The sequence below is a fragment of the Ambystoma mexicanum genome, chromosome 7q (genome assembly GCF_040938575.1).
Source record: "Ambystoma mexicanum isolate Mex_15411 chromosome 7q, UKY_AmexF1_1, whole genome shotgun sequence".
NCBI classification, from domain to species: Eukaryota; Metazoa; Chordata; class Amphibia; order Caudata; family Ambystomatidae; genus Ambystoma; species Ambystoma mexicanum.
Window position 1 is genome coordinate 614,660,230 of NC_090941.1, and position 26,990 is coordinate 614,687,219.

At 43.8% G+C, this 26,990-nt stretch overlaps 1 protein-coding gene across 6 annotated transcripts in view; it reads right to left on the reverse strand.

Annotated features, from left to right (window-relative positions):
* NBEA (neurobeachin) overlaps positions 1–26,990 on the reverse strand; it is a 2,584,133-nt gene that overhangs the window by 2,000,519 nt on the left and 556,624 nt on the right. The gene's annotated exons all lie outside the window — the stretch shown is intronic.

Here is a 26,990-nt window from a genome sequence, read left to right on the forward strand (position 1 = left end):
TGTGTGTGTGCGCATGCGTGCTTGCACTTACTAGGCACAGATGATCTGCATCCGACACTGGGATTGTTTTTAAGTCCACACACAGGTCAATACAACAACAAATTACAGCAACGTTTGACTGGTCAAAACAAAGAAAGGTAGCAAGTATCGCAAATCACAGAGGAGCACAGTTTCCGCATTTCATTTCTTTGTGTCGTGGACCCGGCCGCTCTGTGATTTGTCGGTGATTGTGTCCTACGAGTTTTTGTCCTCCGCACTTCCCGCTCACCAATCATTGTCCCATTTTATTCGGCCAAATTACAGGAATTACTCGGAGCACTGATGACACCCTGTTTCCTTTCAATCCATCCGGAAAGTGACGCTCAGAGCACAAACAGAAGCAGCCGACGAGAAACATGACAGCCAGTGGCGCCCCCAGAATATTTTTATAGGGGTGGCCTGGTGAGGCCATAGGAAATCTTGGGGTGGCACACAAATCTCTCCTTATCTCTCCTCCCTTCTCTCTTTCTACCCCCACCTCCCGTTCCCTTCGATCCACTGACCTTTTCCTTCTCACTGTACCTCCATCCCCCTGTGCCTCCTCCAGTTTCTGCTCCTTCCAACTCCTGGCGCCTCTGCACTGGAACTCCCTTCCTCTCGCAAACCGCTCCACCTCGACCTTCTCCTCATTCCGCACTTTCCTTAAATCTCTCCTCCTCTATTCTCCTCCTTGAAACCCCCTCCCCCCTCTGCATCCCCTTCCTCCTTATTCTTTCCCCTTGATTATCTCTCTCCCCTCTCCCACCTCCCCTCTCCCTCCCTTCCCTTTCCCTCCTCCAAATCATCATCGCCCCTCCCCCTCAACCCAGTCCCACTCCCCCATTCCCCCTTTCCCCTTCAGTTAATTGTTCTTTTCACTGTTTTGTTGAATGATTCATATTGTAATTTTGCTTCCACCGTTATATTGTTTATGTTTTTATGTATTAAGTTGTTCCACTGTACAGCGCCTTGGTGTAAGGCGCTTTATAAATCAAAAAATACAAATACAAACACATAACTGCACATAGGAGGGGGCGTGGTAATGATGTTTGTGGGCAGTGGGGGCTTCTTTGGGTACACTTCGACCATTGACCGCTAGCATCTGTACTCTATTACGCATCTAAGATAGATGCAAAAAAGGCCCAAACTGTCATTGACAAATGTGGTCCACTTTTTTTTCAGGTTCCATGGCCTTTTTTTTTGGTCACAGTTTCACCATGTGTCAAAAACTAAGAATTGCAAATCTGTTAGAAAAGAGTAACAAGTATGATACTTTCTACCCCATCAGGTCTCTCAGGTACGGGTCCTTAATATTAAAAACAGAACTGCTAAGCAGTGGCTGGCCATCGAGAACTACCCACTTAGACCGGTGTCTCTGGGTGAGTGGCTATGGGCCCCTAAGAAGTCTTTCCCTAATAGTATATTGCAGCACTTTCTGATGGGACCCCTTTTGAAACTATGGTGGAACAAAAAAGAGATCGAAAGTCTTACAACCTGGCCTAGCCCCATTGAGCTGTATCTGGGCTCCACCCATCAGAGACAGAATTCATGAACAGTACCGGTATCAGGAATCGTATGAAGCGGGCTTAGAAAGAGTGGGGCAAATCCTAAAGCTAGATGGATGCATGTCAATCCAGGACCTGGAGGCAGGACTGCATATGAGATCCTTTGATGTGTTCAAATACCTGCAACTGAAAGGTATGCTCACGAAATCAGAGTGAGTGGAAAGATGAGCTTCAAAGAGACCTCACCAATTTTGAACGGATACTTAGCGACACCCACTCGAGTAAAGGCCTCACCTCCCGTCTATTCGGATCCATGATAGTGGAACAGGAAAACAACCTGGAGAATCTAAAAAAGAGATGGGAAAAAGATCTAGGTCCCCCACTATCAGACCAACTGTGGTCAAAGATGTGTGAAATGGTGCAACAAATATCTATCTCAACGCAATATAAACTGCATGGTATGAAGGCACTGGTGGCAGTACGACCCCCTCAGACTCTCAAAGATGTTCAGTCATGCTAGCCCCTTGTGCTGGAGGGAGTGTGGAAGCCCTGCCGATTACTGGCATATGTGGTGGGCTTGTCTCAAATCCCAAACGTATTGGAGTGAAGTTCTGGCCTGGATAAGGAAAATAGAAGTGATTACCAGGGTCCCAAAGTTGGTGTTATTCAGACTTGAGGAACAAGAAGGGCGCAGGGTAAGTCCTGCATATGACTCACTTCCTCCTGCTGGCCGCCAGGGTCTGTATCACCATAGGCTGGAAAGAGAAGGACCTTCCGACAGAGAAAACATGGGCCAGAAAAGCCAGAGAACTCTACGCAATGGAAAACATTACGGGGGCCATGCACAATATATCCCCTAGCAGGGAAAGGGAATGGGCTCCCTTCCTCGAAGCCTACAAAGGAATGAATGAATAGCCCGAGCCCCAAGTACACTCATTGAACAACTTGCCCGTGACCCAAGGACCAAAACTCACGGCCTGTCTCGTCTCCATTGCGGGGCAAGGGGGGAATAAGGGAGGGAGGTGGGAGTTAAAATCAAGTTAAATTTTAAATGTTACCCAAACTGATACTTTTGCCGAGATTAATTTTTGAGCACTGTTCAAGAGAGGTGCAGTTACATACGCTTTGAAAACAATCAATAAAAGTAATTTTGAAAAAAAAAAACAGAACTGCTACAGCCTAGCTGCAAAAATTATAGAAAATACCCTAGTCATTTACACGGGAGCCACGTTTCATATGCACATTCAAGAGACACCTCGCCTGACAGCCAGGGTAGTTTCTAGCAAACTTGGTGCCCAAGGCGAAACCTCAGAATGCGCCCCCACCCCACTGACTGGCACACGTCACTCCCAAACTACACCTCTGCTGTGCGACAAACCCCTCCTCAATATGAATAAATAATGCTATATAAATGAAGCTGGTCTCATTACATTGTAATTCAAGTACTTTACAGAAGAATTATAATGTGAAAACACAGCTGTTGCTGCCCAAGTAAATGGTTTTTCTGTCACCTTCTCTTAGGGAAGGCCTTGCCTGAATGCAGTTTTAAACTGTCCGTACTGGCACACTGCGGTGTGAACAGCCTATAGGGGTCTGAGGGCCCACTGACCTGGCCCTGTGTTGCAGGTGTTGTGTTCGTATCACCTCACTTGTATTTTTCGCAAGGGGCAATACTAGACTAACCATATGAATTATTTTCTGATAGAAGGTTATAACTCCAAGATGGACAGTCTGGTACACTCTTATTGTGCTCTTTCAAAATACCTCTCTGAGAGTGGGAAAGGGGACAAATAGCACCAATGAGGATTCCTGCATACTTTGCATTAAATCACAGAGCCTTTCAGGACTATAACAGTGATCAGAGATCTCTACATTTGATAAACAACTCTGTGATAAAAGGATTGTATGTGTGAATCTCTAAATGCATAACTGATGGATGTCTTGTTGCTCACATCAGGGTTCACAATACTCACCCTAACATTAAAATGTTTGTACCTTGAACCATACATGCTCATTTGGACAGCTTACGTTTTTGGATGCGAGTATAAAATGGCTGCAACATCAGCCACTCAAATGGGGTACACCATACAAGGGCTCTTTTGCTTCTTGTTTAAGTGTGGGGACAGTATGGCATGCTCGTCAGAGTCACATACACAAAACAGTCCGGTGTGCTCCTATATGGACATTAGGCACATCAGACAAAAACAGGTATATGTACTGTTGCATAAGGGAGCACCACATTGACACCATTAACCAACAGGGTCAGGGTGGTGACTTGTGCAGCACACAAATTATTGCTGCACACATCACTGCATTGATTTGCCATGGACTACTGTCTGCATGGTGACACACAATGAACTCCACTTTCCTAATCAAGGTGCCAAGTGACATTGAGTTGCCATCTGGTCTGTTGTGCGCCCGGGCCAAGAAACTGGGCAGCTGACAACCATAAATGGAAAGATTCACAACTGACTAAGTTATGATTGTATTGTGGGAAAAAAAGGCTCGGCAGTCTGGCTCAGTTGCACATATATCATCCAATAAAGTAACAAAAGGTCAGGGTGCCACACACAGACACACTCTGCTTACCTCAGCTCTGTGAAGTGTGGTGGAAATAAATCTCTGGGCGTCGCAGGGCAGCACAGGTCTCCATCTCCTTTTGCAGTGCCACCAATCCAAAAATATTGGCAGCATGTTAACTTTGCCCCTAAACTGGCACTTCAGCTTAGCACCTGGCACTGCGGCCAGTTGCTAATAGCTTTACTGCCATGGACCTGCATGGCTTCTGGGCTCATAATAGCCTGTGTAGCTGTGAGCAATAATGCTTAGTTATCAACAACTTGTGAAAGAAAGCCTAGTCCTACCATCATTAAAGAAACACAATTTAGATCCATCCTGAGGGCCCATAAACTATAAGCTCATATCAATGTTTCATTTCACAGCTGCAGTTATTGACTCAGAGGTAATGGTTCTGAAGCTGACATTATGGATGTGCATAGGAAATGAGTACGTCTTAGGGGTAGAGGTCATCCGCAACATAATTAGCATTTGACACAGTGGCATACTTACAGTAGTCTCCTTGACTGGGCGATGGGGATTATTGAGGCAGCAATGCCCTGGATGCACTGTTATCATGAACAGAGATCAGGGTGCCAGGTAAGTAGTTCTCTTTCTGCTTCCATTGGTGACCGCACCCAAGTCAGTATAGTAGGTTAGCCATGGAGGGTTACTTTTTGACACGCTTCTGCCATTGCAACCATAGGTACAGAGATTGGTGAAATCCTCCCACTGTCTGTCTGTACACCATGTCAGATGTTAAGTAGGCAGCATCGAACGTTCTAGTTTTCTTGTGTTTTATACTGCTCTGCTATGTTCCTAAACATCTCCAAGAAGGCGAGCTTCCAGCTGTCCAAAATAGGGCTGTTTGCATTATGCTTGACCTCGAGAATTACGACAATGTGTCTATGCATCGAAAAGCACCTGGCTAGTTACAGTCCCTGTGAGTTCCCAGATGCAGCTTCGGGTTGCCAGCCTGGTCATGGTGTGAAACAACACAGTATGTGCTGCGCAGACGGCACAACAACCTACATGCAACCAGAACTTTGAAAACATGGAAATAAATACAGCCTGGGAAGCACGAGCCAATTGCCAAAGCAGAAATGCGCGCCTCCAGGCTCAGGCTGTATTTATTTCCATGTCCGTCCACTGTGGGCGGCGGGCGGCGGCGGCAAACCGCAGCAAAAAAGAAAAAGCAAAAAAATAAAATACTTTTTTTGTTCGCACTGAACTGCTGGGCATGCTATTTTCAATGCACAGTTCAGTGCGAAGAAAAAAGTTTTTTTTTTCAAATTTCACAGGGTGGCCGGTGGGGGGGCCAGCATTTTTATAAGGGTGGCCATGGCCCCCCCTTGGCCACCCTTTGGGGGCGCCCCTGATGACAGCAGCAGTAGCGGCGGCGGCCAAAGCGACTGTCAAGTGATTCTTCAAACATGGGCAAAATATGGACGCGCAGCACAAACAAGAAGGCCAGTGCACACCAATATTCTCACACGGAAAGGACGGGTTATAAATAAACCAGTAACTGCCCACAGCGCTGCAAGCAATTCATTGCTTTTTAAAGCCACTCCAACGGAACACTACCCCCCTGTCTAATAAGCTGATGAGCACACAGCTTGGTGCAGTGATGAGTGCACTGGTGTATTTCTCAATATCTAAATGAGGCCCACGGGCTGGAGACGGCCAATCACAAGGAAGAACGCCGCATGGGTTAGCAAGCGCTTAAAGGACAAGCCTGCCTGGGTCTCCTCACTATTTAGCGAGCCTGAGTGCATCCTTTTCTGTCCAGTATTTCTCTGTCAGTTGCAATGTCCAAAAGGGTGCATACACATGCAGCCGACTACCTTAGATGCAACTGAGGGCCACTTTCACATGTGTTCAGTGCGCTTAGGGACTCCGTTTCAAAAGGTCAAGGGAAATTATGCAGCAGCTCTTAGGCAACCATTACCGCTATCATGGGTTTTGCACCAGATTGATGCGTGCTGAATCAACACCACTACTCTCAGCAAGGAGCCTTACTTCTACCAATAATTATTTTCTTCTAAACATGTCTGAAGACAATTTTGAGTTTATGTATTTTTTTTTAAATTTCTTTTTATTAGGTTTTTGACATGTAATTTCAAACACAAACACAACATTGATACCGTTTTTCACTGGAATACATTTCACGGATGTAACAGGTTTGCAAAGAATGTGACCATACCATTTCCATGCACCTTTTAAATGCACATCTATTGTTTACATTTTGAGCAGCACATAAGGTCTGATGTATGTAAAAGCGACGCGAGGCAGTCATCGACAGCCCTCTAAACCCTCTGACCAGTGCGGCGGCCCATCTATTTTCACATGTCAGGCAATGCGCATCCGCAAGCATCCATGCATGTTCCTTCTAAGGGTCTGCTGAAACGATAGGCTCAAAGCCTGTGTACTACAAAGGGCATCACACTTCTTAACTTCCAGTCTTGTTATCCACCATGGTAGGCCTTAAGGAAAATACCTCGGCTTCATAATGTCCGATTAATCTTGCAGCAAAGATGGTTGAAAAGCCATTGGTGTAGTTGAGAAAGCACTAAGCAGGTGATGGCTCTGTCAGGGTGGATCAACTTGGCAGGTTGTCACAGCAGTGTCTCTGAACGGCAAAGCTCCACACAATCAGCTTCTGTAGAATTTAGAATCTGCACACCCCTTGGCATTAGGCAGGAAGCCCATAAAATTGGATTTTAGCCATACGCTCCAGGGTTTGAAGCCACAGCTCAAACTCACAGGGATCATTCCTGGTTAGGTTCGTGCTGTTTTAAGGACTTCCATAGCTACAGACATGCTAAGCGGACTTCCAGACAGGAATCACAAACAGCAGACATTACTAAGTCAGGCAGTGCAGACACCAACTCATCTTGCAGGTTCAATCAGGAAGTTGTCTGGGCAAACATGGCAAGAGATCATCTTGGCAGGCATTCAAGGAGCAGTAGCTTGTCAGTGAATTCAAGTACTGCAAGACGCGCAACTACAGGTCACTCGATTTTTGCAGAAATGCGGTTAAGTGACTGATGACTCTTCAAGCTCCACCAAAGCCACCAATAGCAGCCTGTTCAAAAATTGGCTGCTGATCATTTTTAGCAATGTACATGATATTTTATTTACAATATAGCCATGTTTGGGTTAACTAATTCATGTGCCACACATCTCAACAAAAGCAAGATATCTTAATTCTCAAAGAGCTACAAGTGTCACCTTACTGCAGCAAAGATTTGATCCTACAGGGGCCTAAACATTGGTCATAAGCGCCTGAGCTCAAGGATAGATGGTTTGGTTAGGTCTACATCATTGGGAAGTGAGGATCACCATCTCCAGTTTGATAATCTTTATTAAGATTATAAAAAGGGCCAGAGCAGCATAATCAAGACCATACGGATAACCATATAAAGAGAATGTTCAGAGTATACATGAACAACAATTGAGCAAAACTGTCAAATATAATGCTGGGAGAGTAAAACAGGCAGACTAGCGTTTAAAAAACCTCCAGTAGCAGCCAAACGCTACTAACTCTGTATCAAGAAGAGAAGTGTATAAATAAAGGACAAACCAGGGGAACAGACAAGGGGACGGACAAGAGAACAAAAAGGAAGGGAAGGAAAGGAGCATATACCATTAAAGCATTATAAACTCTGGAATTGAATTAAGACACCACTTGAAAGACAAAAAAAAGAACAAATGTGCAATTCAGATTGAGGAAGGAGGAGGGATGGTATAGCAACATCCAAGTGTGCAGCAACTGACAGCTCAAGAGCCAGGGGAAATCAGGCTAAAGTGATCCAAGTAGCAAATAAAAGAAGCCCATTTTAAATTATATTTGGGGATAGAATCACTGTAAATGGCCAATCATGGTTCAATTCCCTGCACATGCCATATGTTGTTCCACCATCCTTTAACAGAGCCATTTTGCAAATTTTTCAATTGGTACTGACAAGCTCAAAAGCAAGAGCAATGAAGAGGTCGTAGAGTTTAGCTGATTTCTGTAAATCAATAGTAATAATGGCATGACTGCCCAGAAAAATATTAAAAAACAGGGAATATTGATATCAAAAATTAAGTGAAGGAATCACCACACCTCTTTCCAAAACTTGATAACATGGTGACAGTCATAAAACATATGTTTAGGAGGACAGGACCAACACTTGTCATCCACCCCAGAGGAGTGATGAAGGCTCTATGGGTGAAAAAATACAAATGTTGCATCATGTTATCAGAGGTGGAGACACCCTTAATCTTTGCAAATATTAGAGACCAAGTTTTAGCATCCAAAGTAGCACCAAAATCCAATTCCCAATTGGATTACGTAGACCATTTGGTGGTAGGATGAGCCGTAATACACAAGACTTTATAAAATGTAGCTGCAGGGGCAATGGAAGCCATGGTTGGGAGCAGAAGTCTAGAGGCATCAGGTAAAAGAATACAGTTTGGGGAACTCAGCAGAGCATCCAAACACGCATTGACCATTTTAATGTAAAGTTGAGATCCGAATTAGGGATGGGAAATAATTTTAACTGTTGAAATGATGGAGGGGAGCCATTATCAATAATCTGGTAGAAAAATCTGTTGCCTTTATTTAGCCAGGACGTGCTGTGAAGTGCCCTGTCATTAATAGTAATAGCTTTGTTATGCCAAAAAAATGGAGAGAGATTCTGGGCAGGGGATCTGCAGTGGGGGAAGAGAAACAATCTCAAGGCCGAAATAGAAGCCTTTATGGGATCTGATAATGCAGAGGAGATATGAATGAAGATGTAAATTAAATCAGCGATGCCATAAGGAAGTACCAGGTTCTTTTCCAGTATACACCAAGAGGGGGTGTGAGACGGAGTAGAAGTGGTGAACCAGCAAGTAGTCTGAGTAAGAAGGCAGAGTGATAGAGTTTAAAGTCGTGAATTCTGCCCCCCCACCGTCATACAAGGCTCTTAGTTTGCTTAAAGTAATTCTTTATCCTTTCCCCACCCTCCAAACGAAATTGAGAAGAATAGAATTAATGGACTTCAAAAATGAGGAAGGTAGTGAGGTCAGGAGTAGTTGCAGATAATATAGAACAATAGGGGACAGCATCATCTTAATGGTATCAAGGCGACCCCACCAGGATAGGTCAAGGGGTGACCAACTCAATGAGAATTCTTTGAGTCTATTGATTAGGGACTCGGAATTCATTTTAACGGTATCAGCCACAGTAGAAGCAAATCGTAGACCTAAATATTTAATTGAGTTCTGACGCCATTTAAATCAAAATGCGTCTAAATCATGCTTAACGCAAAAGGAGTTAAGGGGAAGAATTTCAGACTTCTCTCTGTTAAGCTTATAACCAGAGACCTAAGAAAACTGATTCAGCCTGTCTAGCAAGAAAGGAAGATGGAGCTTGGGGTTTTTATTAAGAATCAAGATGTCATCAGCATATGCAGCGATTTTAGTACTGGAAGTTCCACGTGGGATTCCTGGGATGTTTACGTCAGATCTAATGAGGTCAGATCTAATGAGTTCTAACAAAGGTTCTAGAGATAGGATGTAGACAATAGGGGAGAGAGGGCAGGCCTGTCTGGTGCCTCTTAGTAAAGGGAAGGATGACAAGCATAGACCATTAATACAGATGCAAGATTTAGGGTAGGAATAGCAAAGTTTTGTAAGCGATAACATTTTCCCCACACCCATGCCACTGTAAAGTTTGAAAGAAAATCCCAGTTGACCCGATTGAAGGCTTTTTCAGCATCGAGTGCAATAGCAGCATACTCTAGATAGTCTTTTTTGTCCTTAGTGTAGAGCATTCATTAGAAGTCTGGAATTCGCAGAAATGTTCCTAGCCTTGACTTAATCAGACTTGATCAAGGTGGGAATAGAAGATTCAATTCTGTTGGCCAAAATTTTGGCCAAAATCTTGCTTTCTGGAGTAATGAGGGAGATTGGTCTATAATATGTGGAAAGATCAGGGTCTTTGTCAGCCTTGGAAAAAAGAATAAGTGCTTCAGAGTAGGACGCAGACGAACCTTGCTGAGATGCAAAATAAGAAACACGCGTCTTTAATCTGGGAGAAAGGGAGCTAGCAAAGTGATTGAAAAATTCATTAGAGAGCCCATAGGGACCTGGGGCCTTCCCTTTACCTAATCCCTTAATAGCATGATTAATCTCAAGAAGTGTGATCTCCCTCTAAATCAGTGAGATCCGTTTGAGGATATGATGTTCTTCTGATTTTAGTCAGAAAAGAGTCAATATGAGTATGAGAAACTGAGGTCTCTAGGGTATACAACTCAGAGTAAAATTGTTTAAAACAATTGAGAATGTCATCCGTGGTAGTCCTAAGAGTGCCAGATTTATCAATGATGCGCAATATAAACGTCTTTTCCTTCTTAGACTTAAGGTATGAGGCAAGGGATCTGCTAGACTTGTTAGAAGTCTGATGAAGTTTGGTTTTATATTTTCGTAACGCACCAGTGGCCAATTCAGTGAGTTCTTCATTTATCTGAAAGCGCAAAGAAAGAACGAATCAAAGAATGACAACTAAGGGAGAACGATAAAATAGTTTTTCAGCATCGGAAAGCTGGAGGTATAAGTCATCAAGATGTGCTTTATGTAATTTCCTTTTCTTGCAAGAGCAAGCAATGACATGGCCATGCAATGTCGCATTGACAGCATCCCAATTGGTAACAACTGAAGTGTCACGGTCTAGATTATCAGTGAAATACTGTTGATGAAAGGAACGAAATGACTGGATAAACTGTTGATCATGGAGCTAGCTATTGTTAAATCTCCAACAAGGCTTTTTGATATCAGCAAGGTTAAACGTGATTGAGACCGGGCATGATCGGAGATGATGATGTTAGATATAGAATATGTTAGAAATAGGAGTCAATTATAGTACCAGTAAGTGACCTCGATGAAAAAATATAATCAAGATGTGATAGAGTGTCATGAGGGGATGAGTAAAAGGTGTAATCCAAGTGAGTAGGGTGAGAGCCTACAAGTGTCAACAAGAGCAGTCTGCGCTAAACAACGCGTAAAAGCCTTATGAGACTTGGAGCTTTTGAAGATGCACTTGGACTTCCTGTCTAAGAAGGGATCCTGCATCTGATTAGGATCTCCACATAAAATGAGGTTGTTGAGGCCGGAACTAAGAATAATTTGCTTAATAGAGTCCCAAAAACCAAGGTCAGGAAGAGTGGGGCCACACACATTCATAATGGCTACAGAGTCAGAGCCAATCAGAACTTTAACCCAAGCCCAGCACCCATTAGTATCACCATCTTGTGCTAATATTTTGAAGGACAATTATTTGCTGATAAGTATAGCAACACCATTTGTCTTGCCAACGGCAGGGCTCGCCAGAACATCTTTGATCCAGAATGATTTAAGCTTCAAGGTTCCAGGAAGAGACAGGTGAGTCTTCTGTATACAAGCTACCGATGGCTTGAACCTATTTAGGTGGGAGATGATCTTGTGTCTCTTCATAGGGTTATTGCACCCGTTGATATTCCAAGGAATGCACTTACAAACCATGATAGCACATGAGTATGGGTAATGAGAACTGCAACATATGTACAAAAAACACATTACAAAACAAAAGTAGTCAAGAGAGAAGAGCACCGATAATTCACAAGCAGAATCCAAAACATGCAATAATAAGATAAATGGCTTCAGAATGAAGACCGGACATAAGAGGAAAGAACATGAGGGTAAAGAGGAAAGAAAGGGAAGACAGACCATAAACAAGGGGTGTTTACACGTTAGGTAAGGGGGAGAAAAAAAAGAAAGACACTATTCCAGATGGTAAAGCACATAGAAGATTGATGAAGCTAAAGGGTCAGGCTACAAAATCGAAAAAATTATCGGGAGCAGGTGACATCTCGGGAGGATAACTCGGAGGCAACATGCGAGCCTTGGAAGCAAGATGACACAGAGCAATACACGTTTGATCCCCGGGTCCGTGCTTAGAGACCTCTGGGTATTAAGCGTGTTATAAATAATACATCCTATCAAACCACCAGGACCGTCTACCACACACAGACAGTTCTCAACAGGAGATGGGCCACAAAACCACACCCAATCCATCAAAAATATAGTACTTGAGTTGGGAGCAATAATGCATAAAATGATTTCATTAACACCACCAAATGCAGAGTAGGATCAAGGTCTCGAAGTAGAGGAAGAATCTAAGGGAAGCGATGTGTCCATGCCTTCATTTTTAATGGTGCGAATAAAGGCCTTCAAAATTGTCAGGTTCGTCAAAAATGGCAGTACGCCCATCGTGAGTGATTTTGAAGGAGCACAGATGAAAAAAGCCATATCTTACATTAAGCTGCTTCAAGGTAGGGCGAAAGGACAAAAATTCTTTATGACGTTGAGCAGTGATTTTAGCCACATCTTGGGAGATATGAATTTGGCTACGTTTCCAGGTAAGGGAATTCCTTTCCTTAACCTTTCAAATCAGTAGCTGGAGTTGAGTAAATTATAGAAGGTAAAACATCAGCATGCGAGGGGGTTGATTAGATGAAGAACTTCTGACTGGACCAATACGATGGGCGCGCTGGATGTTGAGTGAGGTATTTGGTTGGAGATGAAGCATGACTGGCAGCATCCTCTGTTGCAATATGGGATCAGACCCTTCAGATCCCTCCCGCAGACCAGTAACACGCAGGTTATTTAACCTACTTCTGTTCTCCAACTCCTCAGTGGCTTTTGAAGATCCTTGACTGTTTTTTCAAGCATTGCCACTTTAGGAGAAACATCCTCCACAAAACCAACACTTTTTTCCATTTCGTCCATTGTTCCTTCAAAGCACTTGCACCGGTCATCCAGTCTCAAGGGTTTTGACCCATGTTGAATCCTTAGACTGGGTAGATGTGGGGATGAGCTGTCGCCGCCCATTATTCTATCCCAGAACAAACTAAATCAATAGACTGGGTGGATGTGGGGATGAGCTGTCGCCGCCCACATTCACGCCAGAATCCAGGAGAACTGCGCAGTTGGCACAAGACCACTCCAAAGATACAACCTTCTTGTGGGGGGTTCCACATCACCACTCTACTGTAAGGATGCCATCTAAACAATGTTAAGCAAGGGTCCTATACTATCAAGCAAAAGACCACTCTATTGAAATGCAGTAATTCAAGACAGATCCCAAAAATGGATGCAATACCGGTACTCACCACTATCAGAAAGCCGGCGTTTTAAAACCACCAGACTTTTGTGTAAAACCGAACAGAGGAACCCAAACCAGGCCAAGGAAAGACTTGCTAAGAGGTGGACACCATGTAAAACTATATTCTGAAATGACTTTAAGGAAGTAATTATTTAATGTATATGTAAAAATTGTAAGTTTGATTTAAACTGGGAACTAAAGTGACATTTAGCTGAATTCTGCCTGACAACTACCCCCGACAAGAGAAACCTGCTCAGCCACTCTTCCCAGGCCTAGCTGCATCCTGCTTCCCCACCAAAAGGAGTTGACACCTCTCTGATTAGATTAGGGGAGGGGCGCCAGCAGGAGGTTGAACAAAGCCTTGTCCTGGACTCAGGCAAATGTTATATTGGGGGGGCCGTAAAGTGGCTTCCTCTTGGAAGAAGTGCCTCTGGGAGCCACCCGAGCTGGAGACGGGGGCAGACAGAAGCTTCCCCCATGTGCTTTGGAGCCTAAACCACACCCATCTGGGCCAGAGCATAATTTTAAAAAAGATGGATAATTCATAGTATGGACTTGTCAGAATTATATAGTTAATATCATTATTCTGGTGATTTTTCTGTGCACGTTTTAAGAGGTGTTAGGACCCTGTGGTGTGATCTGGGGGGTTGCTAGCGGAAAATAGGGGCTTACTCCAAATGTCTGCATGTTAAAAATCTGACACTTCATCAATTAATGTCCATACTCCTTGCGCACATGTGTGTAATTTTTGGTAAATGTCCGATATTGGTAAACCAGTCAAAAAGCGCAAAATGTTGTCATTTTTTAATGCAAGCCCCCAGGAAGATCAGAGGCGGACAAGCATGGACCATAAGTAATATATAATGTGTACATGTAATTTCAACAAATCGTGTATTTGGGAAATATGTATTTGAATCAAATATAGATTTGTGGGCAAATTGACCAGGGGAGGATCCTCTGACCCATAAACAGACCTCATCATGATGACAATCCATTTCCTTCCCTCAATCATGGGAGAGGGGAGAATTGGGCCAATGACAAGTAGAGAGGGGCAGGCTCAGTTATGCCACGCACACACCCACTTCCAAAACACATAAAAAGACTGCTGGGGCTGGTAGAGACATTCAATTCCATTTGCTGCGGAGCATGCTGACCGATGACTTCACATCCGAGATCCAACACTTAGACTTCCAAGCTAAACAGAGACTACAGAACTTTGAACCAAGAAGGCACACTGCAAGAAAAAGTATTTGTCACTAGGCCTCAAAATCTTTTGCAAACTATTCAACAGCCGGGCAAGCTGTTTGAATTCTTTACCAAGAACTTTTGCCGGAACCGCAGACCAGACCCAGACCGCTGTGAGCAGAACCAGAGATCCGGATCGCTGTGAGCAGAACCAGTGCCTGATTGACCCGCCGAGCAGAGAGAACCGCCGCTGGACGTTTTGACCAGATCCGTGACAAGGCCCATTAATTTCAAAATTAGGAGTATCTGCCAGAACTGTGCAGAACCCAACCCAGCAGAAATCCATATATATATATAATTTTAAAAAAAACACTTAGCTAATGAGATGTATTTCAGCCTCAGTAATAAAATGAGGCAGGTGGTGGCGCACACTTCAAGAACGAACCGATGAGCCGACAAGTGCCGAGCCGGCTTGTTGTGTCATGCGGAACGCCCAACGTTTCCACACGTGATGCAGCTAATGATTGGAAGAGAGGGTGCTTGTTTCCCCTCATAGATGGAGTCCGCTAATAGGAGACACTGGGGCCGCCGGAACACAGCAGAGCATGGAGGCGTGATGCACGCGAGCGGGCAGCAGAAGATGGACAAGAAAGAAGGGCGGTAAGTAAGATCATTAAAAGTATAAAATGATGGACCGCAGAAGATTGACAAGAAAGAAGGGCGGTAAGTAGTAAGATCATTAAAAGTATAAAATGATGGACCGGAGCAGAGTGGTCAAGCGGCCATACTCCCTGGCCCCAAGCCACTATATTCATAAAATCACTGATGGCTCTCCACTCACTGGGAAATTCCAAGCCTCTTTACCTTCCAAGTTCTCATTTCTTCTGTTTGAACAGACGCACACCAATGTTGTAGCCATTATGGTCCATGCATGTATAATGGCCGAGTCATTTTTCCCTCTATTCAAATGGACTATTTAGCTCACACTGTCTCACAGTGGTGTCGTAGATAGAGGCGGCAGGAACGGCACATGCTTTCAGAGACCGGTACACCTCACCTCCCTCGTTAACTGTTTCCTATTTGCACAGGGGCAATTGTTAGCAATTGTCTTTCACATTTGGATCCACACTCGTAAGGTGTCCTTATTTCTTTCCTTTTCCTGTTACAGTCATGATTGCAAACATACTCCAGGGGTGTCAATATCAGATCTTGTAAATGCGATGAAAAACCCCACCCAAAAGATTACAATCAGCATTGAAAAATAAATGTCACGTCTGCAGCACGTTTCCTTAGACTCCCCGCAATGGCTCAGTTATGGGTCGTCTTTCAGAATAAAGGACAGTATTTAGGTGCAACTCACACCTACTCTGGGAAATCAAATGCTGCCCTTTCCAAAGAAATAGGACCTGCATTAAATGAATCTTAAAGTCACTGACTTTGATTGAAATATTAACATCGGAGGTTGAGGAAAGGGTAAAGTTTCTTTAACTATTAAAACTCCTTTTCGGAAAAAAAAATCCAAACAATCGAAATTTAAAATGTTCATGCAGCAAAATATGTATATTGTTTAAATATGTCCAACATCCGCCATCACTGAGATAGCCCAGTAAATGTGTCATTATAATGGATTCAGTGTGCCATTCAACAAAAAAACATTACCAAAGTGGTTTCACGTTACCAGCGTGGCTTCTTACTACCAAGGTTATTTACATTCAATTGAACTGAAGCAGAAGATGATTGAAGCAAGAGGAGGGGCTTCAACCCGCTGTGGGGAGAAATATCCAGGTAATAGAAAAGCCAAAACATGTGGACCATTCAGCTAGGGAAGAAAAGGGTCTCACAGAAATGTTAGGGGTTAGTCCCTGGGAGGTGAAAAGGGCTCCCTAAGGAATGAGTGGGCCATGCAGGAGAGAAGGGGGAATGACCAAAAGGAAAGATGGCCTAAAGAGTAACACGAAGGAGAGAGTGGGGAGCTGTAAGAAAAGGCATGTGGAAGTGCAGGAGTCAAGATGCAGAGAAGGATAGTGTGAAGAGGAGAAAAGGAGAGCGGTGATGAGGGAGGATGCTAAAAGGGAAAGAAAGATGATTGAAAGGGAGAGGAGAGCAGGTGAGGAACCAGAAACCGAATTCTTTACTTTTAAAGAGGTGCGTCAGAAGAGGACCAGAGCTCTTCTCAACTTACGTACAATATCTGACTTGATTGGCAGACGTTTCTGCATGTGGCAGCAGCCACACAGCGGTGATAATACATGACGTGTTACGGCAAATAGGATAGTCTCTTTAAGCAGAGTTTTCATACTGGACTCGGACAAACTTCAGGCATGCATTGTCCTTTCCACATGCATGATCTCACATTCTTGCCAAGATCCCCCCGCCCCCAAGCCTCCCATTCTCCCAGCACCTCTCCTGTCCTTCCTAAAGCCAGAGCCCAGTCCCTCCCTCCTGTCCTGTAACATGAGGCTCGGTTGAATTTATCTGAATATATATCGTTGATCAAAAAAGAAAACAAGTTGCTACATTAATTAGGTGAAGAAAAGTAACTTGTTAACCTACTATAAACTGTATGGGAGCAGGAGAGAGGGAGAGACGGGGTAGTGTCAGTCATGGAAGTGCAATCTTGCTGAAGGCCAGTAGGTCCGAGGCAGAACTGGGGGTATACCCATCTGGGCTGAGTGCACAGCCTGCTATGTTCGTCTAGGTTATGTTCATTTATGTTTAAAGTACGGATAAGAGGCACAGTCAGTCAATCACATTTAAGACAATTTCTTTTAGAAGGTCAACCAGGCCATTCGTCACATTCCCAGCCATTGCCTTAAAGCGGTTGGTCATGTTGGGACAAAGTCAGCCATTTGACCAACTGATCCCTGTATACTTCCAGTTTCCCTAACCCACAACGTGCCCGGATTGACTAATACACTACATTTATAGTTTAACTGTCATGGTTGAGGGATCAACAAACAACTCTAGACAGATCTACATGCAACATAGTTTTGCTTTATTAGGGATCAGAACAGTTATGAGTGTGTGGTAAGGCCTGTGAAAGATAGAGCAGTTGTCTAAACAAAACAATATTCAGATCAAAGGTCAACACCAACTGGGGGGTGTGAGCTTCTACAGGACCAAGGCTGTGAATCCCGTCGCATTACAAAAGGTAGGGTTCTTTTGCCCCGAGGAGGTCACATGGTCACTCGCAGTTCCTGGTAGTTTAAAGTGCTCCAGGACACTTCTTTCATGGCAGGCATTGCTTGCATCATGGGGCCCGATTGCTCCTCCCGGACTCGCTGGTGTAAGCTAGGACCACCCCAGTGCTCTTAGGTTATCTGATGTGCATTGGGCATCAAACGGTTGAAAAAATAGATGGACCCCTGAGTACTACTCCATTCCCTTCAATAAGAACATTGAGTCAATTGGCCAAGTATTAGTGGATGTCTAGAATTTTCTCTCCATGGCCTTCAGAGGTGTTTCCAGCATGCCACCAAACCTGTTTTTGGCTCTGCAACTTCTGTAAACGTTTATGTGCAAAACTGTCCCTTAGCACTTTACTTGTAGGGCCAGGTAGCCCTACGTCCACCTTTGTCCTCCCCCTCTCCAAGTTACCTCAGAATTTACAATCTTGGCACTCTTTCCTTTCCCTTCTATAGCCCTTTTTCTTCTTTAAGGTTTTCATCCGTCTCCAAATTTCCTCTCTCTCTCACCTTCGTTCTCCTACTTCCATGTCATCTTCTCCATCTCTTAATCTTCCTTCCTCCAAACAATGGCCTTCCACTGCCTCACTTTCCTCACTTCTCCTTCCAGATCTCTCGCTCTCCCTTCCATGGCTCTACTCTCTTCCATTCTTTCTTCCTCCTCCCTACTCTCTCTTTTCTCTACCTTGCATCTTCACTGGCTCTGATTTTCTGATATCACCTTATAGGGACACTTTACGATCGGTCTCCTAACGCAATGGTCCACAGAGAGTAAACTTATGTTCGCACTTGCAGCATAATTGAACTGATGAGTACAACACTGGGGACTCCTGGTTGCTCTTCACACATGAGTCTGCTTTGGGTGCATGTCAAGACTCGCCCCTTGCACCCAAGAAGTTGTGGGTGTAGATTATTTGGGTGGGGTCAGAGAAAGAGGAGAAGATGGCAGAAAAAGAGACCAGCACAAGGAAGAATGGTAGAGTGGATTGTGGAGGCGATGTTTGGAGCAGGTGACCCACTGGTTATTGAGTGCAAGTGTTACTGTATTGTGAGTGTGCATGAAAGATGGACGAGCGTGAATAGGAAATGGAGTGTAGGGAGCAAATGTGAAGTGCTTGTGTGTGAAAGTAGGATGCTTGAGTAGCCGGTGGTGTGGAGTAGTAGTGTGGAAGAGGGAGCAGTAGCGTACTGGAGGGAGGAGTTACATCAAAGCATGGAGGCAAGTCTTGGAAGGAGTGAGAGACATTGGAGGGAAAGAAGAGGAAGACACAGGGAACATAGCAAGTAGCATGAAGCAAATAGAAAGAGGCAACCAGCAGAAAGGGAGATGAGTGTCTAAAAAGACAACCCATTTTCCCTTGTAGACAACTACCCACAGGATAGTGTAGGGTCAATCTATGAAGTTTGAGGGAGTGAGGATAGATAAGTTATTTAGCATGTACATTTCACCTATAGAAAAAGTTTTATCTCAGACGGTTGGGTTCAGTATTCAGTATATATTAACCTGGGGAGTATGGGCATCTGGGCTAAGGAGGTTTCCAATGAAATGTGGAGACGAAAAAATAAACATACTTCACACCACCTAAGACGTCTACAACTACAATGATGGCACATACACATGCTTTCCTCAGGAGTTAAAGAACATAATCAACTTTAAAACTTAAAACAAGCATTGGCAATGCCAACAGTTTGGGTTTTTGTGTTGGCATAGGAAGGCATTTGCCAGGCACTGCCATAGTGTCATTAACTGGCCATCAATGGTGGCAGCTGCAAAATGGTGCGAGTACCTCGGTATATAATAGCAGTGCCTGGAAGATGCCTAAAACTTATACACAACCCAACACTGTTGGCTTTGCCAATGCTTGTTTTAACAGGAATTCAGCGCAGGACACACACAGTGATTATAAAGCGAGTGGCTGAAGGCAGACCTGGTTGAATTATTTATTACACCAGTAGCACGTTCACAGCTCCAAATAAGTAATGAACTCTCAGAATACTGCTTTGAAAAAACACTGCTGACAGTCACTTGGAGCACAAGCTAGCTCCAAGAGATCCCACAAGGTGGTGTTTTGGGCAGAAGTGGGTGGGAATGGCCATAGGGATTAGCATGGCCATGGGTAGTCAGTGGGTGGGGAAACAAAACAGGACAGTGAGAAGTTGGCAAATATTACACATATTTATAAGACTTGAAAGTGGCTTGGGCGCCTTTGTGTTCTGTTAAGGATTTCAATCAGGCGACACACACTTTGGTCTCGGCCTAGTATGTAGCGCGCACAACTGAGATGCTTTTCTCCTTATTTTATGCAGATTCAATTTGAGATGGTGCACAACTCGTATCACACCCCCTTTTTCACAATGGACCATGAACGAGGCTGGTTGGTGAAAAGCAATATTTATGTATTTTAAAATTCAAAAGGAATCATACCATTTTTACTATGGGGCAGCAATCACCAATGGGGTGATAATTACAATGAGAATGTGAGCAATACACTTAGTTAACTTTCCCCAAGAACATACATACAGCACAATGGAATAGGAGCACTTTTTGATTTAGGAAAGATAGCACCCAAGTTAAGGTTTCCCCCCTGCAATGTTCCCTCAACCCACAAATAATCGAATTCTGAGTGGATAGAAAGAAGCATCAAGCAATCAGGAATAAAAGGCAGACGACCGAATAGAAATCTGACCTTCCCTCACAGAATAAGAGGAAAAAACGGACTTTAAACCCTTAAAGGTCTTAAATAGCAATCGGACATGGTAAATAATGAATTCATGTGTGGTTAAATTCTAATATACATATGTTTTTATCACAATAGCATGTAGTTCTATCACTGGCAATCACAAGGCAATCGATCAGTAGAAGGCATACAATTCGAAATTCAGTGGAAATTTAAGAACAGATTGCAGCCAAATGACAGGTCTAAAAGTTGCATTTCTTTTCAATTCCCGCTTTAAATTGCCCAAACGTTTTGAATAAAAACGGTTGAAATACTCTGATTTGGAGTGCGGTTTTTGGTTTGGGGGATAGATATATATATCTGGGACAATATAGAGTTGGAAATGGGTCTCTAACTATGAAACTGGATGAGTTATACAAGATATAAAAAGGTGCACTTTGAGCAAAATGAAGCCGTGGAATAGGAAAGGAAATCACTTGTGACAAGAACAGTTTTACTTTAAACTAGAGTATTCAGGCTAGACCACCAAAGATGGACACAGTAAGATCCAAGGTTGATTCGCAAATTCAACCCTGTCACCCCAGTGCCCAACCCTGGCAGAAACCAGTCGGATCACTCGAAATCTGACTAAGGGTTTAGGATTACACAAGACAAAAATGGAAAAGAGATGGCGCTAGCACTTTAGGAAGTAACGGGCAGGGTGCACAGATAATTCTAACAAGTTATCAGGATAAGCATTAGATGGCTTAGAGAGTCGGATAAGGACAAAGGCAAGACAAGATAGGTTATGGGTTTTGATGGGGTAGGGATTATACTCACAGTCCGCATTCAGTTTGGGGATTTTTGGACCGTCAACAGGTTCTGGTGACCACACGGCTGCGCGCCTGGCAAAAGAAAACAGCTGGGCTGTTCTGGTCACCGGATGACAAGGACAGCGGAATAGCAATTCTGGTCACTGGATGGCACAGGTACCGCTGGATGCTGTCAGTGGGCAAGCAATTAGTGGGCTGCAAGCAAGGCTGGTTCAGGATGCTTCCCAAAGAATATCACAGCTTTTCCCTTTTTAATGGGAGATTACTGGGTTGATTCTGGATCAATGGGCTTGCTGGGAATAGGATCAGCATTGCTTGGGTTTTGCAGTGGGCTCTGGAGTAGGGTCAGCAATGCTTTGGCCTTGTAGTGGGGTCTGGAATCTGGATGGAGCAGATCAGGAATGGAATGCTGGCGCAGGAAAATCAGAGAGAGAGAGAGAGAGAGAGAGAGAGAGAGAGAGAGAGAGAGAGAGAGAGAGAGAGAGAGAGAGAGAGAGAGAGAGAGAGAGAGAGAGAGAGAGAGAATATATATATATATGTGTGTGTGTATATAGTCTTGTCAGGGACTCTTATTTATAATGCACAGTGACATCATCCAAGCATAGGGCTGGGCAGGCTTAGCTAAGCACACCTCTAACTGACACGATTGACCAGGGGTGCTAGTCTCTGCCTCGCTCTGAACTGGTTGGATTTCAAAGCAGGAGGGCAGATTTATGGTGTGAGTTTACAATGTTCAAAAACCTCCCACAGTTACTTTAACTAAAATCCAGTTTTGCCCTAAATGGCACCTTTATACAGTGGAAACATCTAAACAAATTACATAAACAGGTTATATATTGTATGCAGTCCAATCCTCCAGTTTGTGAGACATTGTTTCATCCTTCTACCAGTTTTTCATGCTTTTGAGTGTGAAATGTTCAGCCTAAAATTAAATAACTTTTTACATATGTGTGGATCGTCATAAGGGATGTAAATATGAAAATTCGCATTGACATCATGGATACTTTCCTTGTAACCCCTCTTTGCCATTTCTATTCCCAAGGGGTCAGTGAATTCCATCATGTCTTAAATGAAAGCCCATAAAATCACTTTTAAACTGAGAAATGTTTACATTTTTACAAAGTCCTGCTGCAGAGATAAAAGTCTTTACATCTGTATTCATAAATAGTCTTTGGAAGCAAATGGCAGTCCTTTGTCACTGGGCCATTTTTATTTCTTTCTTCAGCTGCCACCAACTATCATTTCCTCCAGTGCAAGGTGGGGGATTCCCATCTGGATTGAAGGTTTATTGCCCTCCCACTTCACACTTCCTTGTCCTGAAATCCCATTGCTAGTGGGTTCAGCCTAGACTAGATGCTGTCCAACCCAATAATTATCCCTGGGGTGTTAGTATCCGCCGAGAGAGGCCCTTGGTAGCATCCACTGCCTCCCCGCCCCCAAGCATAAACCTATTCTTCTTTTGGAACTTGCATAATCCAGCCAATATGGTTTAACAGTTTTACTTTCTTATATTTGGTCCTGAATTAAACAAGCCAGTTGAATAAAATAACCCATGTGTGTATTTTCCCCAGCAACAAACCCATTCACATTGCTAGATAATGACATGCTTTCATTCAACAGTTTACTTTTAAAACAGACATTTCTCTCCTCGAGTCTGCAAAGCCCATTTTACATGTGTGGTGAAAAGCTGGCATTTCTTTTTTGTAAATTCGGCTTTGCATCTCCCTCTGGATTCCCACACTGTCTTGGAGCTTTAGTAGTTTCCTTGTATGCAAGAATTTTGTTTGAAGCACAGATTTATTGAAATTGACATGGCTCCAATAGCTGAAGTTTCTTTGAACTACTGAGCTTTGATACATTGTAAAGAAAATGCATGCGTTTTCCTGTGCGGGGGGGGGGGGGAGGAGTGAAGCTCTTTGTTGATTTTTCTCAGAGTTTATTTGACCAGGCCTGTCATTCAGAAATCATGACTGGTTTTGATGAAGCACAATGAGAGATACTGGGCATGGCAGGGCCTTATTAATCACAGTGGTTTAAGGAAAAACAGATGGAAATAGCGTCAGAGCAGCATTTTTAAAGGTGAAAGGTTTCCTTTTTAATGAAGATTTTTGGCTTGCAGCAAGGCAACGCTGCTTTTTCACTTTATTCCATCAGTATATGTCAGAACACACTGGCATGCTCCCTCAGTGTGTCCCCTTATTCCATCCTGCCCCATGTATGCTTGGCAAGACGGTGCAGGCATCTTTTTGGTTGCTGCAAAATGCAGTTTTAAGGCCATGGTGCTCACAGGAGCCAGTGCAACCATTTTGTTGTTTCTGCACAAATGCAGCTTGGTTTTGGCAACATTCTGTTCAGTGGGTCAATGTAGCCCACAGTTCCGATATGGAAAAAGCATTGAAAGCTAGTGCAGTTTGAAACTTGCCTTATGCCAATATGCCAATATGCCCACAGTGCAGAAGAAGTTAGACTATTGTGCACAGTTACAATCTATAGTCTAATCAGAAGTATAGCTGGTTTTACATACCATAGTGTGGACTGGAGCGAACTGCACATGGTATATAACCTGTACGCCACGCCACAGCAAGCAGTTCTGTTGAATGTACAGGATTTCAAACTCTGCAAAACCAGCCAGTGTTTAGTGTCTGGTTGAAAGGGATATTGGTGGCTCATTTCTGTTCAACTGAAAAACTGATATTACTTGCAATAGACATGTACTTATCCAACATCAGCACTGCAAACTCTGCCAGATCCTTCACTTACAGTCCAGGGAGCTTGTTACACACATTTGGGGAATACCAAATACCCCCCAACATGTGTTCATCAAAGAGCATACATTGTTTTGTAAAAGACCATGAGAGAGATCACTGCAAAAGTGAATCTTAGAGTTGATCAACATCCAAGCAATTTGTTGAGCTGGGATTGTTCTGATTTGGTGTAGGTCTATATATTACTATTCCATCCAAATAGTTGAGTTGCTAGCAGTGCATTAATTGGGCTGTGGCCAGCCGGGGCTGAGCCCCGGCAGCCTCCAAAAATGCAGGCTCAGCTGAGGCCCACCACACCAGGTCATCATCCCGCCACGGCCGTGGCAGGAGATGAGCCCACTGGCTGCCATGATTGAGACAAGCAGAGGCAGCTGTGATTGACAGGAGTGCCAGCAAACCGAGCAATGCTGTGGCTGGCTGGTACTTGTCAATGAAAGCTGCCTGCAGGAAATGCACAGCTTTTCAGAACTGTAGCTTACTCTTGCAAGTTTAGAGTGCCAGACTAGCCCTGCTGCGACTGACGACCATCCAACAAGAACACAACCGACGAGAAGGAGAAGCCACACATCCATGATAAGTGACTGCTGCCTGACTGCCACAGCTGTTGAAGTTACAACTGGTCAAAGCAAACTTCTCACTTCAGTGTGTCCGCCTCGACCAGCTGAAAATGCAACAGACACATCTGTTGCTCTCTCTTCCATCACGTCATGGTCCCTCACTTTCTTTTTTTATTTCTTTCATCTTTCCCTGACCATTTTTTGCTTTTACTTTCTTCGTGGCAGTGGTGCTATGTGGGTCTGAGCCATCCCAGTGTCCAGGTTTGCTGGGGGTCAGGGGGTGCGGGCATGATTCAGCTCTTGTTGAATCATGCCCGCACCCTCCGATCCTCAGCTATCCTGGGGTGAATCGTTGTGAATCAGACGCATTTGGTTGAAAGAAGAATTAATGAGTAATATGGAGCCTCTGGTCTTGACCTAGAATTAGTATATCTAGGTTCCAACCGGGATTGTGGGTTGCAATTCCTGTTGGAACCAAGATATACTAATTCTAGGTCAAGACCAGAGGCTCCATATTAATTCATTCTTTAGCAAAACTTGTAGGGGTTGCTTTTACACTAAATGCTTGTGTTGCAGTATTTAATGTAAAAGCGACTCCCTGCGCGGTCACTAACATATTCCCCCCTCACCCTCATTTTTTCTTGCCTCTGAAACCCCTGCCCTCCTTTCCGTTTGTGTTCGACAGGTGGATGGCACATATGTTCACGATGAGTGACATACCGTTGGGGTGGCAGCTCAGTCAACGAGTTCTTGTGCATCCCATGATACCCAGGGAAACTAGTGGGTGTGTGACACTCCCCCAGCCATCAGCAACTTCAATGCCTAGGTTATGCTGAGCGCTGCAGAAAATCGACCAGGGTGCCTGCTGCGCTGCCTGGCTTCCAATTCACAGCCAGGCCTTGCGTACAATCGGCCTCTGTCTGATTTCCCTTCTAAACACAACTACGCGCTACAACCGACACTAGCCTACTTTTCTTCTGGTCTCCCCATCCGTCTTCACCACCTCACGCCCCTCCCCCTTTCCTTCCATTCAGCCTTTTGAAGCTCTTAATGGATTACACAATGAATAAATCAAAGACTGTTAGAGAAGGCGGTTTCCTGTATTGTGCTCGGACTGCACACATGGTAAAGCACGGATAATATTCGTCTCTGAAAAGCGCATTAGGTTATTCTTGTACCCTCCAAGTTATTGAAATGACATGCCAAGCCAATATAAAGTAGAATCAGTACCACAACTTAGTGAAACTGTAAAAACGAAACGTGCACCAGGTAAGATTCGACTCCTATGCTGTTCGCTTTTAAGAAAGGCAAACATATCAAATAGTCTCTAGTGAGAACTCATTTTGAACCACAACAAAGACAAATGTCAGGACTCACCAGAATTTGGGGACGCTTGCCACTCGCGCATATTGATTTTAGGCTCACACTATGGCATGAGTAGAGTTAATGCAAAACCAATATCCAAGGCTCGATTCTTGGTAGCACTGGGTGACCGAGTCCATTTATTTCTTTGCGGCATTTCAGCTCTCCCAAAAAATTTCACAACTGCGTGTTACTTCATGGACTTTTTAATAGAACTTTTAATAGGGTTAGACCAACAAAATCTCTTCAAACATTTGGTTAGTTACATGATTTAAAAGAAATTGAATGCAACTACCCCTTTGTTAATGGCCCCCTGTTAATGGTCCAATAAATAATGGTTGAGCATTTATTTGTTATACTTTAAGGAACGTAGCAAGCAGTAATGTAGGCCAGACCATTTTAACATGTTTGTCTTTAGGCCACGCCCATCAAGTCTTAGGCCTCGCCCATCCAGTCTTAGGCCACGCCCATCATGCAAGCCACACTCCCAAATGAGGCCCCCTCGCCTACCCCACTTAAAACCCTAGTTGCTAGGCATGTCCAGAGCGAAGCAGCAGTCCTGAGTCCCTCTTAGGCTGGTCTGCAGTGGGGTTGTTGTGGTCTCAATTTAGCAAGCAGACATTTCACAGCCTCACCCTCAATACAGCACAGAAAACAGTTGGCGTCTGTGCTTCCTGATCACTTGGCTAGAAGTACTAATTGTAGTAAAATGTGGCAGCAGAAATCCGATAAACAAGAACACATGGCCAGCAAAGAGAATTGTAATTGCTGAAAATGGAATGAATTGGCCTAAATTGGACCGTTTTATTTTAAATACGTTTTATTTGTTCCTATTAAGCAGATGTGCTTCAATGAACAAACCAGAAGACCGCATATACTGTGGGTGATGAAACAGCACTCTACCAACAACTATAGAAAATGATTTGCATGCATATGGCTTTAGAAACATACATCATTTCAATAAAAAAGCCATATCAGCGTAAAACTGAACGCAATGATTTTGCAGTTTTTCTCAGGAGCATAATACACAGACATATTTACTATGGAATGTACGTTCTCCTGAATTTTGAATGTTAGTGTGCATGCAATTACCAAAACGAACAGGACACAATCGCTAGAGCCTATCAGTTCAATCCACCAAAGAGAGCTACAGAGAAGCAAGCAAAACTGAAATAGAAAGACATTGGGCCTCATTACC